Source organism: Electrona antarctica, assembly GCF_951216825.1.
Source record: "Electrona antarctica genome assembly, chromosome: 4".
Classification (NCBI taxonomy): domain Eukaryota; kingdom Metazoa; phylum Chordata; class Actinopteri; order Myctophiformes; family Myctophidae; genus Electrona; species Electrona antarctica.
In genome coordinates this window covers 53632529-53652935 of record NC_136809.1, presented here as the reverse complement: position 1 = coordinate 53652935, position 20407 = coordinate 53632529, and the positions used below count along the sequence as shown (strand labels likewise).

General features: G+C 41.5%; 1 long non-coding RNA gene across 1 annotated transcript in view; it reads right to left on the bottom strand.

The window, feature by feature from the left end:
• Positions 1-19012: 19012 nt before the first annotated feature.
• Positions 19013-20407, bottom strand: part of LOC306922264 — a 147881-nt gene continuing 146486 nt past the window's right edge. The window contains exon 2 of the long non-coding RNA XR_013789893.1: positions 19013-19254. This is a non-coding gene — a long non-coding RNA (uncharacterized lncRNA). The remainder of the gene's footprint in view (positions 19255-20407) is intronic.

The following is a 20407-nucleotide window of genomic DNA, read 5'->3' as shown; positions in this document are numbered from 1 at the left end:
TCTTCACTGATGGAGTGTGGACCATTAAAGTCGTATAATTCCACTCTTACACTGAAGCTCAACTGTTCAGGTAAAAGCAGTAAACAGTATATGCATCAACAATGTAAAAGTTGTGTTATCATCAACATGCTATTTAAAATATGCCTTTCCTCTTCATGTGAAGTCCACAATTAAATAATACAGAGCAATTTACATGTGTGATCGGAATACACTAAGTAAGCATGAATTGTAGTCAACAAACAAGTTAAAGAATCACACAAGTAGAAACAGGTGTAGAGGGAACCCTGTAGTGCCTAAAAGATACTAGGATACATTTCACTGCTTGTACTTGTATACGTTAGTTCCAGCGGAAAGTTAGGGAAGAATGAATGAATACCTGACCAGGGATGTGTTAAAGCAGGCGGAGCGAGACTGTTTCGCTTCCGGTTCACTGCCTTTACATCGGTTACCTAGCAACAGAGACCTATAAGTGGCCGTCGGCCGTACAGCACAGAGACGAAGTTGAATGCAATATAAAACTAAACAGTTAAAAAACTTGTCTAGTGATGTAAACACAAAAATAATCATGATGTCATGTGGCAGCCAAATGGACTGTTTGTACAATGTTTGTTTCAGGATGCGAAGCGCCCCATCACTTCACACAAGTGTGATTTAAAAAGGTCACACCCGTGTGAAGTAAGGGGCGCTCTTATAATCTTACAACATCAATTACAACATAATGTTTGTTTAACATAACCACCCCCCCCCCCCCCCCCCCCCTCTCTCTCTCTCTCTCCAGAGTCTGTGAGGTTGGTGGATGGTCCTAGTGTGTGTTCAGGCAGAGTGGAGGTGAAGTCTAATGAGTCTTGGGCCTCAGTGTGTGAAGGTGACTTTGACCAGCAGGATGCAGAGGTGGTCTGTAGGGAGCTTGGTTGCGGAGCTGCTTCGGCCCTCAAGGGGGCGCTCTATGGAGAAGTGAACACTCCCATATGGGCCAAAGAGTTCCAGTGTGAAGGCACTGAGTCTGCTCTCCTGGACTGTAGAGCCTCAAACTCAACCAGAAACACCTGTTTGCCTGACAAGACCGTTGGACTCACCTGCTCAGGTAAAGACAAGCTACACCCTGCAATCATTTTTGAGGGGTGCTAGCTATAGGATAGTAGTATAGGCTAGTATAGTTCTGTGTCTGTGTGTGCCACATAATTGAGGCTAAAAGTGAGGACAGAAAAGTGAGGACACCAATTGTGCTTGGCCGGAATGTGATCATGTATGATAAGAGCCCCCCTCACTTCACACAAGTGTGATCTTTCATGTTTATTATAAAGTGATACTGTTTAAATGTTTACTCACCTGTCTCTTTACAGTGGTTGATGATGTAAGGTTGGTGGGAGGAACCAGTACCTGTTCTGGTATACTGGAAATAAAACACCAGGGAAAGTGGAGATCAGTGGACGGTGGGTTTCACTGGAACCTGCAGTCCTCATCTGTAGTGTGCAGACAATTGGACTGCGGCTCTGCCGTTTCAACAGAAAGGACTTCTGGTTTCACACAACAACCTGTATGGAGGATTACACCTTACTGTGTTGGGTCTGAGTCTTCACTGAGCGACTGTGTCATAATGGAGAATCATGTCACAAGGAAAGGTTTGATTACAGGCAAACCCACTGTGAACTGTTCAGGTAACACAATGACAGCAGTCCTTACAGTCTCTCATTTCATCTCTGTGCGTGTATGTATGTGCACTTGCGTGCGTGTGTGCGTAAGTGTCTTCGTGCTTGTGTGTGCATGTGTGTTTATGCGTGTGTGCATGCTTATGAGTGCAGTGACTAGAAAAGGCCTTTAGTCTCATGAGCTACTGGGGAAGATATTGTGATGATGATGATGATGATGATTAGTTATTTGTGTTTTGATTTATTGATTATATATTTCCATATGAATTACTTTATTTTAGAATGAAAGAACACTGTTTGTTTAGGGTTTCAGTAAAACAACGTTGACTTTCCTCTGATGTGATTAGATTCAATTTGCATCCATAATGCATTCATACATTCTCTTGTAGATCACTAACATCATTGTATAATCACTCTCTCTCTCTCTCTCTCTCTCCAGAGTCTGTGAGGTTGGTGGATGGTCCTAGTGTGTGTTCAGGCAGAGTGGAGGTGAAGTCTAATGAGTCTTGGGTCTCAGTGTGTGAAGGTGACTTTGACCAGCAGGATGCAGAGGTGGTCTGTAGGGAGCTTGGTTGCGGAGCTTCTTCGGCCCTCAAGGGGGCGCTCTATGGAGAAGTCAAGGCTCCAATGTGGGCCAAAGAGTTCCAGTGTGAAGGCACTGAGTCAGCTCTCCGGAACTGTGGAGCCTCAAACTCATCCAGAAACACCTCCTCATCGGACAAGTCTGTTGAACTAACCTGCTCAGGTAAAAGACACCTTTTAATTTGGATAATAATTTTATAATGAGAGTAATAACATGTTTTTTTCCCCTTGCATGTTAATCCCACCCCCCCACTTGATAGTGGGTGCAGCAGATTAACTCAACAACGGCACCGCTCACTTCACACTGGGGTGTGATTTTATTTTTGATGCCCAGCTTTGTGGATCTGTGTGAACACAAACATTGGCTGATCACCCCATAGTGATGATTTGATTGGCTGAGCAAAGTACATATTGAAGATACAAGTGAGGGCAGAAAAGTGAAGACGCCAAAAGTGATTGGCCAGAATTACATTTGTGATGATTTGATTGGCTAAGCACAGAATGTGATGTGTGATGGTGCATGATGATAAGAGCGCCCTTTCGTGTGAAGTGAGGACGCCACAAGTGATTAGCCTTGAGGATTAGCCTTGAGGACTTGAGATAAAAAGGACTTGAGGACAGAAATTGAGGATAGAAATTGTGAATGGCCAGAATGAGATGATGTATGAAGATAAGAGTGCCCCTCACTTCACATGGTTGTGATTTATTTATTTATTTTATTTTTGTATTTGTTTGTTTATTTATTGCGTTTACTCTCTTGTCTCTACAGAGTCTGATGATGTCAGGTTGGTGAGAGGAACCAGTAACTGTGCTGGTATACTGGAGATGAAACACCAGAGAGAGTGGAGACCAGTGGACGGTTGGTCTGACTGGAACCTGCAGTCCTCATCTGTAGTGTGTCGACACCTTGGCTGTGGCTCTGCCATTTCAACAGAGAGGAGTTCTGGTGTTACACATCAACCTGCATGGAGGATAACACCTCACTGTGTTGGGTCTGAGTCTTCTCTGAGTAACTGTGGAAATAAGATGTCTTCCACCTCCTTGTACGTACTGGAGGTGAACTGTTCAGGTAACAAACTACTACTTCAACGACAGTAATGTCTGACAAAGCAAACACTGGCCCTGATCAATTATTAAACCATTCGGAGCCATTATTTGCTGTTTGTGAAAATAACATGTGTGGAATGTTCTGATGGGGCATTATGCCTTACTATACTATTATGCTACAGTATGTAACATTCATCTTGCACATAATGTCTCTGGGCTTGTTATTGCTTTCATTTTTCTTGTTTTATTATGCCTTTATCGTCAGTGACTTGAAATGTCTCTCTCTCTCTCTCTCTCTCTCTCTCTCTCTCTCTCTCTCTCTGTCTCCAGAGTCTGTGAGGTTGGTGAATGGTCCTAGTTTGTGTTCAGGCAGAGTGGAGGTGAAGTCTAATGAGTCTTGGGTCTCAGTGTGTGAAGGTGACTTTGACCAGCAGGATGCAGAGGTGGTCTGTAGGCAGCTAGGATGTGGGCCTCCTTCAGTCCTCCAGGGGGCGCTCTATGGAGAAGCCAATGTTTCAATGTGGACCAAAGAGTTCCAGTGTAAAGGCAACGAGTCTGTTCTCCTGGACTGTGGAACTTCAGACTCAACTAGAAACACAAGCTCACCTTACAAGTCTGTTGGACTCACCTGCTCAGGTAAAAGACAGGCTAAACATTTGGTTTGGAATTTTGGATTATTATTTCATGAATAAATAAATATGAATCTTTACTGTTTACTCTCTGGTCTCTGTACAGAGTCTGACAATGTCAGGTTGGTGAGGGGAACCAGTAAGTGTATTGGAATACTGGAGATGAAACACCAGGGAGAGTGGAGACCAGTGGATGGTCGGTCTGACTGGAACCTGAAGTCATCATCTGTAGTGTGTCGACAGCTGGAGTGTGGCTCTGCTGTATCAAGAGAAAGGACTTCTGCTTCTACACATGAACCTGTATGGTGGATTTCAGCTTCCTGTGTTGGGTCTGAGTCTTCACTGAGGGAGTGTGGAACAAAGAAGTCTGGCAATTCCACTGCCAGACTGGAGATTATCTGTTCAGGTAAAACAATGACTTCAACAATGACACATTTACATTATCTCATCTATCTGTCAGTACAATATCTTATAATTAAACTGGTCATACAGTCAAATCTACTGTATTACCAATTTCAGCCAATCGCCTCTGTCTTGTTCCAGATCTGCTGTTTAAGCCTATCATCACCTTTGTACACTCCATTTCTGAAAGCCAGCAGCAGGAGCTGCATGTGATCAGCTGCTCCACCAACACAACATCACTGGATACAACACAAGACACAACACCACTGGATACAACACAACACACACCACTGGATACAACACAACACACACCACTGGATACAACACAACACACATCTCTGGATACGACACAACACACATCACTGGCTACAACACAACACACATCTCTGGCTACGACACAACACACATCTCTGGCTACGACACAACACACATCACTGGATACGACACAACACACATCTCTGGCTACGACACAACACACATCACTGGATACGACACAACACACATCACTGGATACAACACAACACACATCACTGGATACGACACAAGACACATCACTGGATACAACACAAGACACAACACCACTGGATACAACACAACACACAACACCACTGGATACAACACAACACACATCACTGGATACGACACAACACACATCACTGGATACAGCACAACACACATCAGTGCGAACCTTAGTACACTCCATTTCTGAAAGCCAGCAGCAGGTGATTGAGGGTTTCAGCTTCAGTATCAGATGCTCCATCCTGCCACAGTACCCAGGAGGCTTCTTCTACCTCACCTTCACTGGATCCAACACCACGCGCAACTACACCCAGTCAGCTGTCAATCACTCTGTATCCAACACAACACACAACATCACTGCATCCAACACAACATCACTGGATACAACACAACACACAACGCCACTGGATACAACACGACACACAACACCACTAGATACAACACAACAGACAACACCACTGTATTCAACACAACAGACATCTCTGGATACAACACAACACACAACGCCACTAGATACAACACAACAGACAACACCACTGTATTCAACACAACAGACATCTCTGGATACAACACAACACACAACGCCACTAGATACAACACAACAGACAACACCACTGTATTCAACACAACAGACATCTCTGGATACAACACAACACACAACGTCACTAGATACAACACAACACACAACACCACTAGACATAACACAACACACAGCATCACCGGACACAACACAACAAACAACATCTCTGGATGCAACACAACACACAGCGTCACTGAATGCAACACACAACATCTCTGGATGCAGCGGAACTCAGAACCATACCCAGACAGCTGTCAATCACTCTGCCACATTCCTGTTTCCTGCAGCAAACCACACCCACCAGGGAAGTTACATCTGTGTTTATCACATCCACGTTTTCTCTCACAACTTCTCCTCTAAGAGCGAGGTCCTCTCTATCACTGTCACAGGTAACACGAAATGTGGTCTTTTCAAGTCACAATTTGAAACTCAAGCAAGCAATCTTTACGCTGTTCTTTTGCATGATGTTTGATGTTCTAACATATTTAACATATTTCCCTCACAGCTTCTCATCTGACATCTAACGTTCTCACATGTACAGTCATGGTGCTGCTCTCGATCCTGATAATTGCTGTCCTCTATCGTCTCTGGAAGGTAATCATACTTCTTTATTCAACATAACACTGCAATGTAAATGTCAGACGTTTTTAATTTAAGAGAGCCGGTTTATTAAAGCCGGGCACTGCTGTGTTTCTCCAGGTCATCAGAAGGCGGCGTGTGGGAGCGCAGGACATTGGCGTGGTTTATTATAATGTAAGACGGGAGAGCGTAGAGATAGTTTATTATAACGAATTTGCTCGTTCCGACGTTGAAGCCGGACTGAGTGAAGAGGCAGAATACCACCAGTATGATGATGTGGGTGTACGAGGAGGTGCTGACGCTGCACCCAGTGAGGAGACAGAATACCACCAGTATGATGATGTGGGTGTACGAGGAGGTGCCGAAGCTGCACCCAGTGAGGAGACAGAATACCACCAGTATGATGATGTGGGTGTACGAGGAGGTGCCGAAGCTGCACCCAGTGAGGAGACAGAATACCACCAGTATGATGATGTGGGTGTACGAGGAGGTGCCGAAGCTGCACCCAGTGAGGAGACAGAATACCACCAGTATGATGATGTGGGTGTACGAGGAGGTGCCGAAGCTGCACCCAGTGAGGAGACAGAATACCACCAGTATGATGATGTGGGTGTACGAGGAGGTGCCGAAGCTGCACCCAGTGAGGAGACAGAATACCATCAGTATGATGATGTGGGTGTACGAGGAGGTGCCGAAGCTGCACCCTGTGAGGAGACAGAATACCACCAGTATGATGATGTGGGTGTACGAGGAGGTGCCGAAGCTGCACCCAGTGAGGAGACGGAATACCACCAGTATGATGATGTGGGTGTACGAGGAGGTGCCGAAGCTGCACCCAGTGAGGAGACGGAATACCACCAGTATGATGATGTGGGTGTACGAGGAGGTGCTGATGGGGCAGTAAGAGGCAGGAGACCTCCTGTGTACGAGGTGGATCTCTAAAGGGTTTCGAGAGAGCACCACAGTAAAGGTCACAGATACAGGGCACAGAATAAAGTATATACATAATACAATCTGAATCATCCCGCCTGGTGCAGAACAGGAGACACATCAATAAATATTAAAGTATATCTAGACGTATAATCCCTATACCAGGGGTCTTCAACGTTATTCACGGCAAGGACCCCTTGGCTGAGAGAGATGAAGCAGGGCCCCCCCCCCCCCCCCAGCTGATTTTCATAGATTTCATTTTTAGATTCACCCATCTTCCAGTGACATTGTTTGATTTTTTTAGATTATAAATTATATATATATTTATAAATATATATTTTTTTGATTTGATTTTTGTCATTGTGAGAACGATGGCTTCCATTATATCATGGTAACTTTTAGGGAATAGAAAGCCTGCAGTTTCTATTAGCTTCCCCATCAATTATGTCACTGGTGGACGGGTTTCTGAACTGCCCACAGCCCTCCTATGAGACACAGACTGGTTTTTGAACTGCCACAGACTGGTTTCTGAACTGCCCACAGCCCTCCTATGAGACACAGACTGGTTTCTGAACTGCCCACATCCCTCCTATGAGACACAGACTGGTTTCTGAACTGCCCACAGCCCTCCTATGAGACACAGACCAAGTAGGGAAAAAATTTGACCCCCTCCCTCAAAATAATGCAGCTCACCTGCATCTTTTAAAACAGGCCTAAAAATCCACCTTTCAGCAGGCCGGAGGGAGAGGAAAGGATCACTTCTCCCTTAAACACTCCACTCTGTACATATATGTTTTATTTTTTATTATTGTTTCTGATTATATTGAATTTTGTTGTTATTTTTCATGTCATGTCTATGAATTGATAGGGCCTGAAATCTAAACAAAACCACAAAGGACTTTTGTTTTGATGCTATCCCTTTGAGACTGGGCCCTAGTCTTGCGCCACTTATTTACTATTTTGAAAATCATTTTAAAATAGTTCAACTAGCCAATCTACACGTTGTGAGCTTGTAGATCAGCTATTTGAACTATTTTAAAAGGTTTTTTAAAATAGTAAAAAATTGCAAATAAGTTTAGGGATAAGGGTTAAGGGGTGGTACAAGATATAGCCCCACCATGAGTCTTTACGTAAAAGTACATGAACATCTCAAATGCAGTCCCTGTCCCACCCACCAATCGGCAGCCATGTTTTCTAAAGCACAGCAATGGACCTGAATGCCTCTTAATGAACTGTAAAGTTCACTGTTGACTTGCAGCAGTGTTGAACACTGTACTCAGTGTACTGTAACTGTATGATTTACATGTTATCAATGAAAGAAAAACCTGCAAGAAAAGTTGCAGGTTTAAAACACAATAAGGCGGGTAACAGGAAAAACCTTCTCTTGACCCAAGTTGACCGTGTTATTATTTTTTATAATGTTTTATGTTGCTCACTGCTTTTTCAACAGTCTGTTCTAGGTGTGCAAATGTTTTTATGCAACTAAAACTTCATGTTAAAATTTAAAATGTGTTTTTCTTTTTTTTTTTTTTACATGTTTGATATGTAGGTGTGCGAATGTTTTGAACTATTATGTAAAAATTAAAATTAAATAAAGTTGAAACTCCTTGAGTAAAATGAAGTGTTCCATCTCGTAACTGTGTTGTGTGTGAAGTACAGGAAGTTGTCACCGGTTACCATGAACACAAACCAAGGATTCGTCCGAAATCAGTGGCTGCATCCGAATTCATAGTCCCTACTACCTACTCCCTACTCCCCAGTGATGATATCGGACAGTAGGCTAATCGTGAACGCAATACTGCCACCATCTGACACAGTCAGGTTATTCCCTCCCCAATGATTGTGGATTGCAAATTATTCTAAACACATAATGATGGAGCTTTTATGCATTTGTCGCAATTCTATAAGAGAATGTTATTTAAATAGATATATTTTTTTTATTCATGGATGAATGAAGGAATGAATGAATGAATAGGTTAATGACAATATGTTTGCAGGCATTTAGGCCTATGTTCGTGTTATTCTCTTTAAATAACAGGCTATAGGCCTAATGGTTATCAATACATTAATGCAACATAACTGATTCCTCTCCTCTCCCACCGCACCATATTATCCAGCAATATGAAAACAGTGCACCACCTTGACAATATTCTTTTGACAATGAAAACATCATGACATCATTGAATAGCATTTATAACCACATGAACCCCCACTATATGCCTCTTCTGGCCGGTACCAGGTCATCTCGCCCCTTTTCCAACTCGCCCCGGCGAAAAGTGAAGACGGCTCGCCACAGAATTTCGAAAAGTGAAGACGGCTCGCCCCGAGCCGTGGAGAGCCCGCCCCCAAAGCGTGGACAGCTCGCCCCAACTCACGGATATCTCCCCAACGCACAGTTATCTCGCCCCGTGTTTGTATTCGGGGGTTGAGGCAAAGTAGTAGCCTGACCAGTTTATTAGCAAAAGAGACACATGAGGCTGGAGAGCCTAGTGAGTTTGCACCTTCTTACAGAGCAAGAGCAAGAGCAGAGGTTTCCAACAGGAAAAAATTACAAGATGTATTGTGCCAGTTCAATTCTTGTTGGGAGCGTACCTATGTTCCCCAGGTTCTATGTTCCCCACCATGCAAAAAAGGTTATTTGTTCCCCACTTAGAATAAACCTAAACCTAAACCAGAAACCTAACCTAGTAATTATAGTAAGACTAAAAGTATTTTAGCAACGTAGTCTTACTTTTAGTAGCAAATTCTGATTTAAGCTCAGTCTTTGAACAATCCATTGAACTTTAGGCCTGCCTAGGCTACTTAAACTATCTAGTCTTAGCCAACTAAAAATTAACACTGGCATAAAATAAACTAAAACATAATTGCTCAGACTCAAACATTCTTTGTTCTGTACTTATACATACAATTGTATTATACAAAACACTGAAGTCCTTAAACCAGAAACCTAACCTGGGGAACATAGAACCTGGGGACATAGGGATGACCCCTTCTTGGGACGAGTACAAAAAAGCACAGAAAGTACAGTTGAATACTTTAGTAGTAGAGTAGTAGAGCGCTTTGGATAAAAGTGTAAGTGCAGCTATATAAATGCAACATTTACCAAAAGGATTAAACCCAAAAAATCACAATGGCTTGTTTCTGCACAATTTTATCATGTGCGTCACAGAGTCAAATGAACATGCTTGCACACACTAACTGGAGGAAAGTAAATTTACACAATGATATGCAAATTAATTAACACCTAGCATGCCTTTGATTGTCAACTTAGCCTCACAATGGTTAGCCAGCTACTTTTAGTTTTGAGTTTTATTGGGTTCAAACATTCAGGAAAGCAGTTGATGATTAGATTCCAGCATTAAAACACTTTGCATTATGTCTGAAGTAGTTTATACACAACTGACATGTAACAATGTTACAGATTTTACAAAAATATTATAAACATGAAAATGTTCTTGGCAGTGGTTCTGAACCAGTGGTCATTGAGGGGGTTACAATTTACAATTTAGGCATTTAGCAGACGCTCTTAATCCAGAGCGATTTACATTAAGCAATAACAAAAACAAAAAGCATGGCATACATCAAAAGTAGTTATCATGAAACATGCGTACGCTAAGAACGTAACAGTGGAGTATCTATGTAAACTATACATACATACGTTCTAGCTGATCCCCAGCTAAATGATGGAGAGTTGGTAACCAAATGGATCCAGAATAAATATTGATGTGAAAAAGGTTGAAAACCACTGAATTAAGGTATATTTAGAATGGATAAAAATATGTGATTCATTTGCGATTAACAATGGACAATCATGCGATTAATCACGATTAAATATTTTAAATTGATTGACAGCCCTAGTATAAAGATATATTTTAGGGGTTAAGGAAACTTAGATTTTAATATATTTAGGCATAAGAACATCACATTGCTTTACATTTTACAAGCTTGTCTCTGCCTCAAAATGACTTGATTTAATTATTATATTTAATTATCTACTCATTAAGAGACCTGAGTTAGATTCCACAAATAATACAAGTTTTCATTTGTCTAATGCCGTTAAATGTGATAAACACAGTTTTGTTTAAAGAAACAATTGCTTTGAATTCATCCTAAGGATTCTGCTTTGTTTTCTATGTTTATAAAACATAAAAATACAAGTAAAAATCACTTGTTGTTGAAATGCATTCACCAATGAATCTAGTAAAACAATTGATGGACTCACATGTGCCACACTGTGGCTGATTTGCCACACTATACCCATTGACACCTTTAAATTAAGTGTGAATCGTGGTACCACCAAAGATGGTGTGGAACCACATAGGCACCATGGAGGCACTCAAGTGGTATCACTGCCAGTCTCAACTGCTCACCACTGTAGGTTCATCTTACGGTGGACATGTTTGCCTGAAAAGGAATCTTTGAAATGTTTCATAGTTTTAGAAATATAGTGCTTTCAAATTTGAGAGTTTTACAATGGGGCTCAATGGCAGATATTGGCACGTCAAAAAAGCACTTTCACCTAGAAACTCCATTCACACTTTTTATAATTCAGCTTACTGTGGAGACATATGCTGGAACTTTTTACTTTGAAATGTTTTGTAGTTTCTGAGTTATTTAACTTTAACGCCCAATGCATTCTCAATGGCAATAGCACAAACTTTGGCATGCTACTAGTCCTACATACTTACACCTAGAAACCCCATTCAAGCCTACTTAGGTTCATCTTACGGTGGACATGTTTGCCTGAAAAGGAATCTTTGAAATGTTTCATAGTTTTAGAAATATAGTGCTTTCAAATTTGAGAGTTTTACAATGGGGCTCAATGGCAGATATTGGCACGTCAAAAAAGCACTTTCACCTAGAAACTCCATTCACACTTTTTATAATTCAGCTTACTGTGGAGACATATGCTGGAACTTTTTACTTTGAAATGTTTTGTAGTTTCTGAGTTATTTAACTTTAACGCCCAATGCATTCTCAATGGCAATAGCACAAACTTTGGCATGCTACTAGTCCTACATACTTACACCTAGAAACCCCATTCAAGCCTACTTAGGTTCATCTTACGGTGGACATGTTTGCCTGAAAAGGAATCTTTGAAATGTTTCATAGTTTTAGAAATATAGTGCTTTCAAATTTGAGAGTTTTACAATGGGGCTCAATGGCAGATATTGGCACGTCAAAAAAGCACTTTCACCTATAAACTCCATTCACACTTTTTATAATTCAGCTTACTGTGGAGACACATGCTGGAACTTTTTACTTTGAAATGTTTTGTAGTTTCTGAGTTATTTAACTTTAACGCCCAATGCATTCTCAATGGCAATAGCACAAACTTTGGCATGCTACTAGTCCTACATACTTACACCTAGAAACCCCATTCAAGCCTACTTAGGTTCATCTTACGGTGGACATGTTTGCCTGAAAAAGAATCTTTGAAATGTTTCATAGTTTTAGAAATATAGTGCTTTCAAATTTGAGAGTTTTACAATGGGGCTCAATGGCAGATATTGGCACGTCAAAAAAGCACTTTCACCTAGAAACTCCATTCACACTTTTTATAATTCAGCTTACTGTGGAGACACATGCTGGAACTTTTTACTTTGAAATGTTTTGTAGTTTCTGAGTTATTTAACTTTAACGCCCAATGCATTCTCAATGGCAATAGCACAAACTTTGGCATGCTACTAGTCCTACATACTTACACCTAGAAACCCCATTCAAGCCTACTTAGGTTCATCTTACGGTGGACATGTTTGCCTGAAAAGGAATCTTTGAAATGTTTCATAGTTTTAGAAATATAGTGCTTTCAAATTTGAGAGTTTTACAATGGGGCTCAATGGCAGATATTGGCACGTCAAAAAAGCACTTTCACCTAGAAACTCCATTCACACTTTTTATAATTCAGCTTACTGTGGAGACACATGCTGGAACTTTTTACTTTGAAATGTTTTGTAGTTTCTGAGTTATTTAACTTTAACGCCCAATGCATTCTCAATGGCAATAGCACAAACTTTGGCATGCTACTAGTCCTACATACTTACACCTAGAAACCCCATTCAAGCCTACTTAGGTTCATCTTACGGTGGACATGTTTGCCTGAAAAGGAATCTTTGAAATGTTTCATAGTTTTAGAAATATAGTGCTTTCAAATTTGAGAGTTTTACAATGGGGCTCAATGGCAGATATTGGCACGTCAAAAAAGCACTTTCACCTAGAAACTCCATTCACACTTTTTATAATTCAGCTTACTGTGGAGACATATGCTGGAACTTTTTACTTTTAAATGTTTTGTAGTTTCTGAGTTATTTAACTTTAACGCCCAATGCATTCTCAATGGCAATAGCACAAACTTTGGCATGCTACTAATGGAGTTGGTACAACATATGTTCAGGAGGAAGACCACGCCTTCAATGATAAATCGTTGACTAACACTGCTCCTCCTCAATCTACCCTAAGCTCCATCCTCGGCCAACTTCCTGCAACACTCTGTGATCAATCACCATGGTAACCAATCCAGTACCTCCCCTCGACTTATCTACCATGGTAACTGATAACCTTCCACCCAAACCCCTCCCCTTTCTCCACGTATTTATACCTGCACGTCTACCTGCCATTTCGTGCTTGGTTCTTCGTATCCCTCCCTCCCTCCCTTTTCCAGACCTAGAGTCTGGTCAGTCTGACTTTTCTTCCGCCGCCAAGGGGAAGTTTTTTGTCAGCACTTCAGAAATTGCTTGCGCCCCGTCGCAATTGCCTACTCAGGATAGGACAACATTGGGTCTCCACAAGAGTGCACCGAGACAACTTGCAGTGTTCCACACCTTAACCAGTTTAATCGCAACCATATCCTCATTTTCAGGTTCCAGATGGGGGTCCTGAAATGACGGAGTGCGCCGTCTCAGATGTCAGCCAAGACGGACGCCTCTCTCTTCGGGCCGTCTCAGATGTCAGCCAAGACGGACGCCTCTCTCTTCGGACCCCAGGCCAATACTCAGGGTCCAATACCCCCATCGGAGCCCACACGGGCATCTCTCAGGGCCGCCGCCCCTCGATCCTGGGCTACGCCCTTCATCCTCCCCCCTCAGGGCTTCGCCCTTCATCCCCCCTCAGGGCTTCGCCCTTCATCCTACCCGGCCTTCGTCCAACACCTCCCCCATACAGAGCTTGCTCTCATCCTTCACCTCCCCCAGGGGCTTAGTCTTCACTATCATCCTCCCCCCCCTCACCCCCTCCCCCCTCCTGTAACGCCAACTCATCCATGTCTCCCTCACCCCTCGACCCTCCCCCCCCCCTTTCACCCGTCACCCAGCCCCTCGGAACCTCCTACATCCTCACTCCCCCCCTCCTTCCCCTATTCCCAACCTATCATCCTCCTCCCTTCCCCCCTCATCCCACACGGACAGTCCAAGGCCATCCCACGCATATCAATATGCATCTCATTTCTACCATTCCTTTTCATGTTCCACTTCTCTTCTAAATAAACGCTAAACCATGTCAAACGATGTTCGATTGAATGTGTGGTCTGTACTAGTGAAGTCCTACATACTTACACCTAGAAACCCCATTCAAGCCTACTTAGGTTCATCTTACGGTGGACATGTTTGCCTGAAAAGGAATCTTTGAAATGTTTCATAGTTTTAGAAATATAGTGCTTTCAAATTTGAGAGTTTTACAATGGGGCTCAATGGCAGATATTGGCACGTCAAAAAAGCACTTTCACCTAGAAACTCCATTCACACTTTTTATAATTCAGCTTACTGTGGAGACACATGCTGGAACTTTTTACTTTGAAATGTTTTGTAGTTTCTGAGTTATTTAACTTTAACGCCCAATGCATTCTCAATGGCAATAGCACAAACTTTGGCATGCTACTAGTCCTACATACTTACACCTAGAAACCCCATTCAAGCCTACTTAGGTTCATCTTACGGTGGACATGTTTGCCTGAAAAGGAATCTTAGAAATGTTTCATAGTTTTAGAAATATAGTGCTTTCAAATTTGAGAGTTTTACAATGGGGCTCAATGGCAGATATTGGCACGTCAAAAAAGCACTTTCACCTAGAAACTCCACTCACACTTTTTATAATTCAGCTTACTGTGGAGACACATGCTGGAACTTTTTACTTTGAAATGTTTTGTAGTTTCTGAGTTATTTAACTTTAACACCCAATGCATTCTCAATGGCAATAGCACAAACTTTGGCATGCTACTAGTCCTACATACTTACACCTAGAAACCCCATTCAAACCTACTTAGGTTCATCTTACGGTGGACATGTTTGCCTGAAAAGGAATCTTTGAAATGTTTCATAGTTTTAGAAATATAGTGCTTTCAAATTTGAGAGTTTTACAATGGGGCTCAATGGCAGATATTGGCACGTCAAAAAAGCACTTTCACCTAGAAACTCCATTCACACTTTTTATAATTCAGCTCATAGTTTTAGAAATATAGTGCTTTCAAATTTGAGAAATGTTTTGTAGTTTCTGAGTTATTTAACTTAAACATCCATGGTCTCAGAGGGCATGTTGTGTTTCACGATTTCGGAGGATTTGAAAAAAAGGTGAAAATCACAGAACAGCGAAAGGCTATACTTCATGGTCTCTGAGGGATTTTCGTCTTTTCTCAAATCCTAATTTTCATGTTTGACCGTGGGCTATGGTGATAATATCATTAACACATTGAGCTGTATTTGGTAAGAACACATTGAGCTGTATTTGGGTAAAATGGAAGAGGTGGATTAATTTAAATATCTAGGCCTCTGGCTCGACCCTCAACTCTCATTCAAGTTTCATATTACCTCTGTTGTCCAGCAAGTACATTTCAGCCTGAAAGTACTTTATCGATCTATTAACTGATCCACCCTTCAGGTCAGAAAAATCACAACTAATCCTCCCAATATTAGACTATGCTGACATTGTTCATCAAAATACTTCTGAAACAAACCTCGATCCTCTTAATGTAACTTACAACAATCTCTGCAGCTTTATACTGAGGTCATATAGGGACCTATATGACCCATATATAACACATATATACACTGTGTTATGTATGAGTCCCTTAACTGGTTAACACTTCAATCTAGACAGCACTTTCACTGCCTGCTATTTATCTTCAAATGCATTCACTTTAACTACCCTGAATATCCAAAACAATATCTCTATCTTGTAGATAGAGATAATAACAAAATAGCTCACCATATCATCTGAGGAATAGAGTATCCTTATTCCACTGTCCCCACCAACATTAGGACCTTATTGCACTGTCCCCACCAACATTAGAAAATAAGTTGGCCGAAATACAATACAATACAATCTTCCCAGTTCTCTTAGATTGATTAACTCCTTCAATATCTTTAAAGCCTCTATCCTGACTCATCTTCAAATACCCTGCTCCTGCTTCTAATATGCCTCAGATGGTTTTCTCTGTTTCTCACAATGCAAGCCTGTGAAGAAACTGTAATTTAACATCTACATTTATTTAACATTTTTAACATTTTAAAATTATTTATTCATGTCGTTAATGCATGTTATCACATGTGCACACAGTATATATGTAACGGTCTGTAGTCTGTTTTTGGTTTGATCTCTGATCTATGCTCATCATCTTTATATGAAAAGGCAACACAATGAGCAGAAAATAAAAATAAACCAGGTAAATATACAACAAATTGAGCAGAGCACTGCAGGGACTTGAACCCCGTTCTGGTAAACCAGGAGTTCCACACCAGTGCCTTAGTTTGTTTTGTTGTAATTTACAGGTCCATTATTTTCATCTTTTTCTCAAATCCTGCAAAATCATGAAAAACGGCATGCGGTCCGAAACCTGTATGCCCTTTTTTGTGATTTTCATATTCTTTTTCAAATCCTCCAAAATCATGAAAAACGGCATACTATAGCTGAGTGCACGCACGCACGCACACACCACAGTAGGCCTACAATAGGGCGACTAGGCAGTCACATACAGTATGAGGGACGAGGGGACGACTGTCCTCTCCAGCAGTAGCCTACTCTAGTCTAAAGTGACTGGTGTCTGTCTCATTTCTCTCCAAAACATACTCTCTCCCCATGCCTTCGGCCTGGTGAAGACAACGAGGCCATGGACTATAGCCTAGTATGTTGTTTTCTTCTTTTTTTCAAATCCTCCAAAAAAGTTAAAAAAAGAAAAAGTAGGCCTAGGCTACTTATTTAATTCAACTAGTGAGCCTATGCCTGCATCTCAGCCTCACAAACAAACAGAGCTCAAAATAATACAATACAACATAATATTAACTTCATAATCACATCACAAAGCAACAACACTTCATCCCGACTAAAACTTCATTAATTCAATTCCTTTCATGCCAAGCAGCTAATTAGCTAAGCTAACACCTCACCTGAGTTTGATGGTAGGATGGAAGGATGCTTCAGTTTGCACACAATCTTTGTTTAGAAGGCTGGAAGCTTTTTTTTCCTTCTTCACCATCCTATAGTAAAACACTGGATGACTCTACTAGGCTCTACTCGACGTCCATGTCAAGATGTGTTGACTATTTTTACTATAATAAAACAGCTGAGCTTGTAACAAACACACATAAGCAGTGCTGACCGTCTGTTTGGGGTGTGTCAGTGTAAATAAAGGGACTTTAGCAAATCAAGGACTTAAAAAGCCCGCCCCTCCCAGAGAGAGATGTTTTATGCATCATTATAATGTTCTTATTTTGATCATAAGACCCATCAAGTCTTTTCTTCAATTATAAATGACACTGATTCACTAGCCTACCTATAGGCTAATAGGCCTATATATATATATCTTTTTTTTTTACAATAAAAGTATGAATACTGCAACTGTAAAAGTCCTGAATTAAAAATGCACTTGAGTAAAAGTACTAAAGGTGTTGGCATCAAAACATAGGCATATTTATTTAAAGTAGCTTACCAAAAGTACAAGTACTCATTGTGCAGAATGTTAATTCCATTTCAAGGTCTCAAGTGTATACAAATATATGCAAATCATTTGAAAATAGCCCACAAAATAGCCCACAGTGCGTCAGGATGCGACTAACCAAATTATCTACAAAAGCACTGATAGGCCTAGCCTAAGATTTAGACTCTTGTAAACCTTCACTTAATGCAGCCCACAGAGGTTAATATCGGAATACTGATATATTATTGATTTCAGCTGTTTTCAGAATTCTGAGCAACATATATTAACTTCCTCCCGGGGGGATCCTGAGGCGTTCCAAGGCCAGCGTGGCGATGTAATCCTCCCACTTGGTCCTCCTTGGGTCAGCCCAGGGGTCTCTCCCCTTCCAGTGCAGGGACGTGCAACGATGGACCTCCCTAGGGAGACACTCGGGAGGCATCCGTACTAGACGCCCGAACCACCTAATCTCTATAGGCCTATTCATAGTCTGGATTTTCAGTGGAGGTGACCACCGCTCCGGTGGTGAGGTGACCACCGGAGCTGTAATAACGTAGAGCGGTGGTGAGTTTGGGAGTGGTTTGCTCTTCACCGCGGCTCCGTGACGTCATGTTGTAGTTGCGGTGGTCACCTCACCACCGATAAATCAGACTATGAATTCTGATGAAATCAGAATCTGGATTTTCGGTGGTGAGTTGACCACCGAACTACAACATGACGTCACGAGCCGCGGTGAAGAGCAAACCACCGCCACCGCCCCAGCCCTTCTCTCTGTTTTTACTCACCACCGCTCAATGTTATTTCAGTGGTCACCTCACCACCGAAAATCCAGACTATGAATGAGCCTTAAGGGAGATGCCATGCAGCCACCCCGTGACCCGTCTGTGAGAAAACTCTCATGATAAATGCTTTTTTTGTTCTTGCTTAATGTAAATCGCTCTGGATTAAGAGCGTCTGCTAAATGCCTAAATTGTAAAACTCCTTTTGTCCGCTTGTATCCGCAACCTTATTCTTTCGGGTCATGACCCACATACATATTGGTTCAAATAACCTCTTATAAATCGATTGATGGATGGAAGAATAGATAAAACCGTGAATACGGTTACATTTATTGTCAAGCCGACTTAATGGGTATGTGAAATCATGCATGTGTATGTGTAGCAGAATAGAATAATGTCAATAGCACAAGCGGTCCTCCGTGTTTAGGCTTTTAATCGTCATTTTAACAGCTCCAACAATTATATTATCTCCTAACAAAACATCTTAAAAGCCCTTCTCTGAATCTAGTTGCATCCGAGCGTAAACACAGTAGAAACCAAAATGGCTTGTAGGACAATACACACAACATATGAGGCCATCATGATTTCCTGGGTCCATGTAAGCCACAGTTTAGTTTTAACCTGCCACGCATGTCGGGACCCACGGGTTCGTTTTAACCTGCCAGGGGTTTTTCCATGTCAAGGAACACCATCTGAAATGATATGCCAGGGACCCACACAAGACGATTTGTACAGCTCTAGTAGAGATTCTCAACCATTTTAATTCCATAAATAGCAGATCTACAAGCTCATAGCGCGCCACCGAGTGGCGCGCTACGAGCTTGTAGGTCTGCTATTTTTGAAAAATCGTGAAAATATTTATTTCAGAAAACTGGAAGATTTAGAAGATTTTTTTTTATTTCGAGGTCAGGCCAAAATGGGTTAATGGCTTTTCTATCCCTGGGACCCCAATTTATATTGTAAAATCGATGTTAATTTAACTCAGAGCGTACAAATGGAACAAAAGTAGTAGATTTGACACTTTTGATGCTGATCAAGTAGTAGGGTGTTATTTTACAAAAAACACAAAAAGGTTAAAACATGGATATGAGAGGTTTCTGTCGGACAGCAACGATATGTACTACTGTATCTACTGTATCTTATATTATAATATTTGTGTGACTAAGAAGGATTACGTTGGAACAACATGTGCTTTCCTCTAAACGTAGGCCTAGACAAAGGTTTAGCACAGTAGTTTTCAACCCTTTTCATATCAAGGCCCATTATTTACTCGGCATTAGAGCCACGGAACCACCATTTGATGAGGTTTAGCCTCTCAGACCCAAAACAAGATATTTTTGTTGTCATTGGAATCGGATAATATTAGTTTGGTCACAGTTGCATGCATTCTCTAATTGTGTAGACTTCTTGTAAATTAAGTAATGCGGATGTTTAACTCTTGCAAAATGAAACCAAGTGGACCCGTAGGGGTCCATTTGGTTTCATTTTACACTCTCAAGAGTTAGAGATCTAATAAGGGTCCATTTGGTTACCAACTCTCCATCATTTAGCTGGGTGGGGACCACCTGGAACCCCCTCAAGGACCACTGGTTTCGCAGCACGTTAAAGGGATAGTTCAGATTTTTTTAACTTAAGTTGTATGAAATACTTGCCATTAATATAGTGGTTGAATCTGTGTTAATTGATTGCCCGAGTCCCATGGTGGGAGTTCTGCTCTGGTTTTGGTCAATATTAAGTAGTTCCGGTCATTTTGTGGGGGGCACTGGGGCCACGCAGTAAAAGTAAATGAATCCACAAAACGAACGTAATTT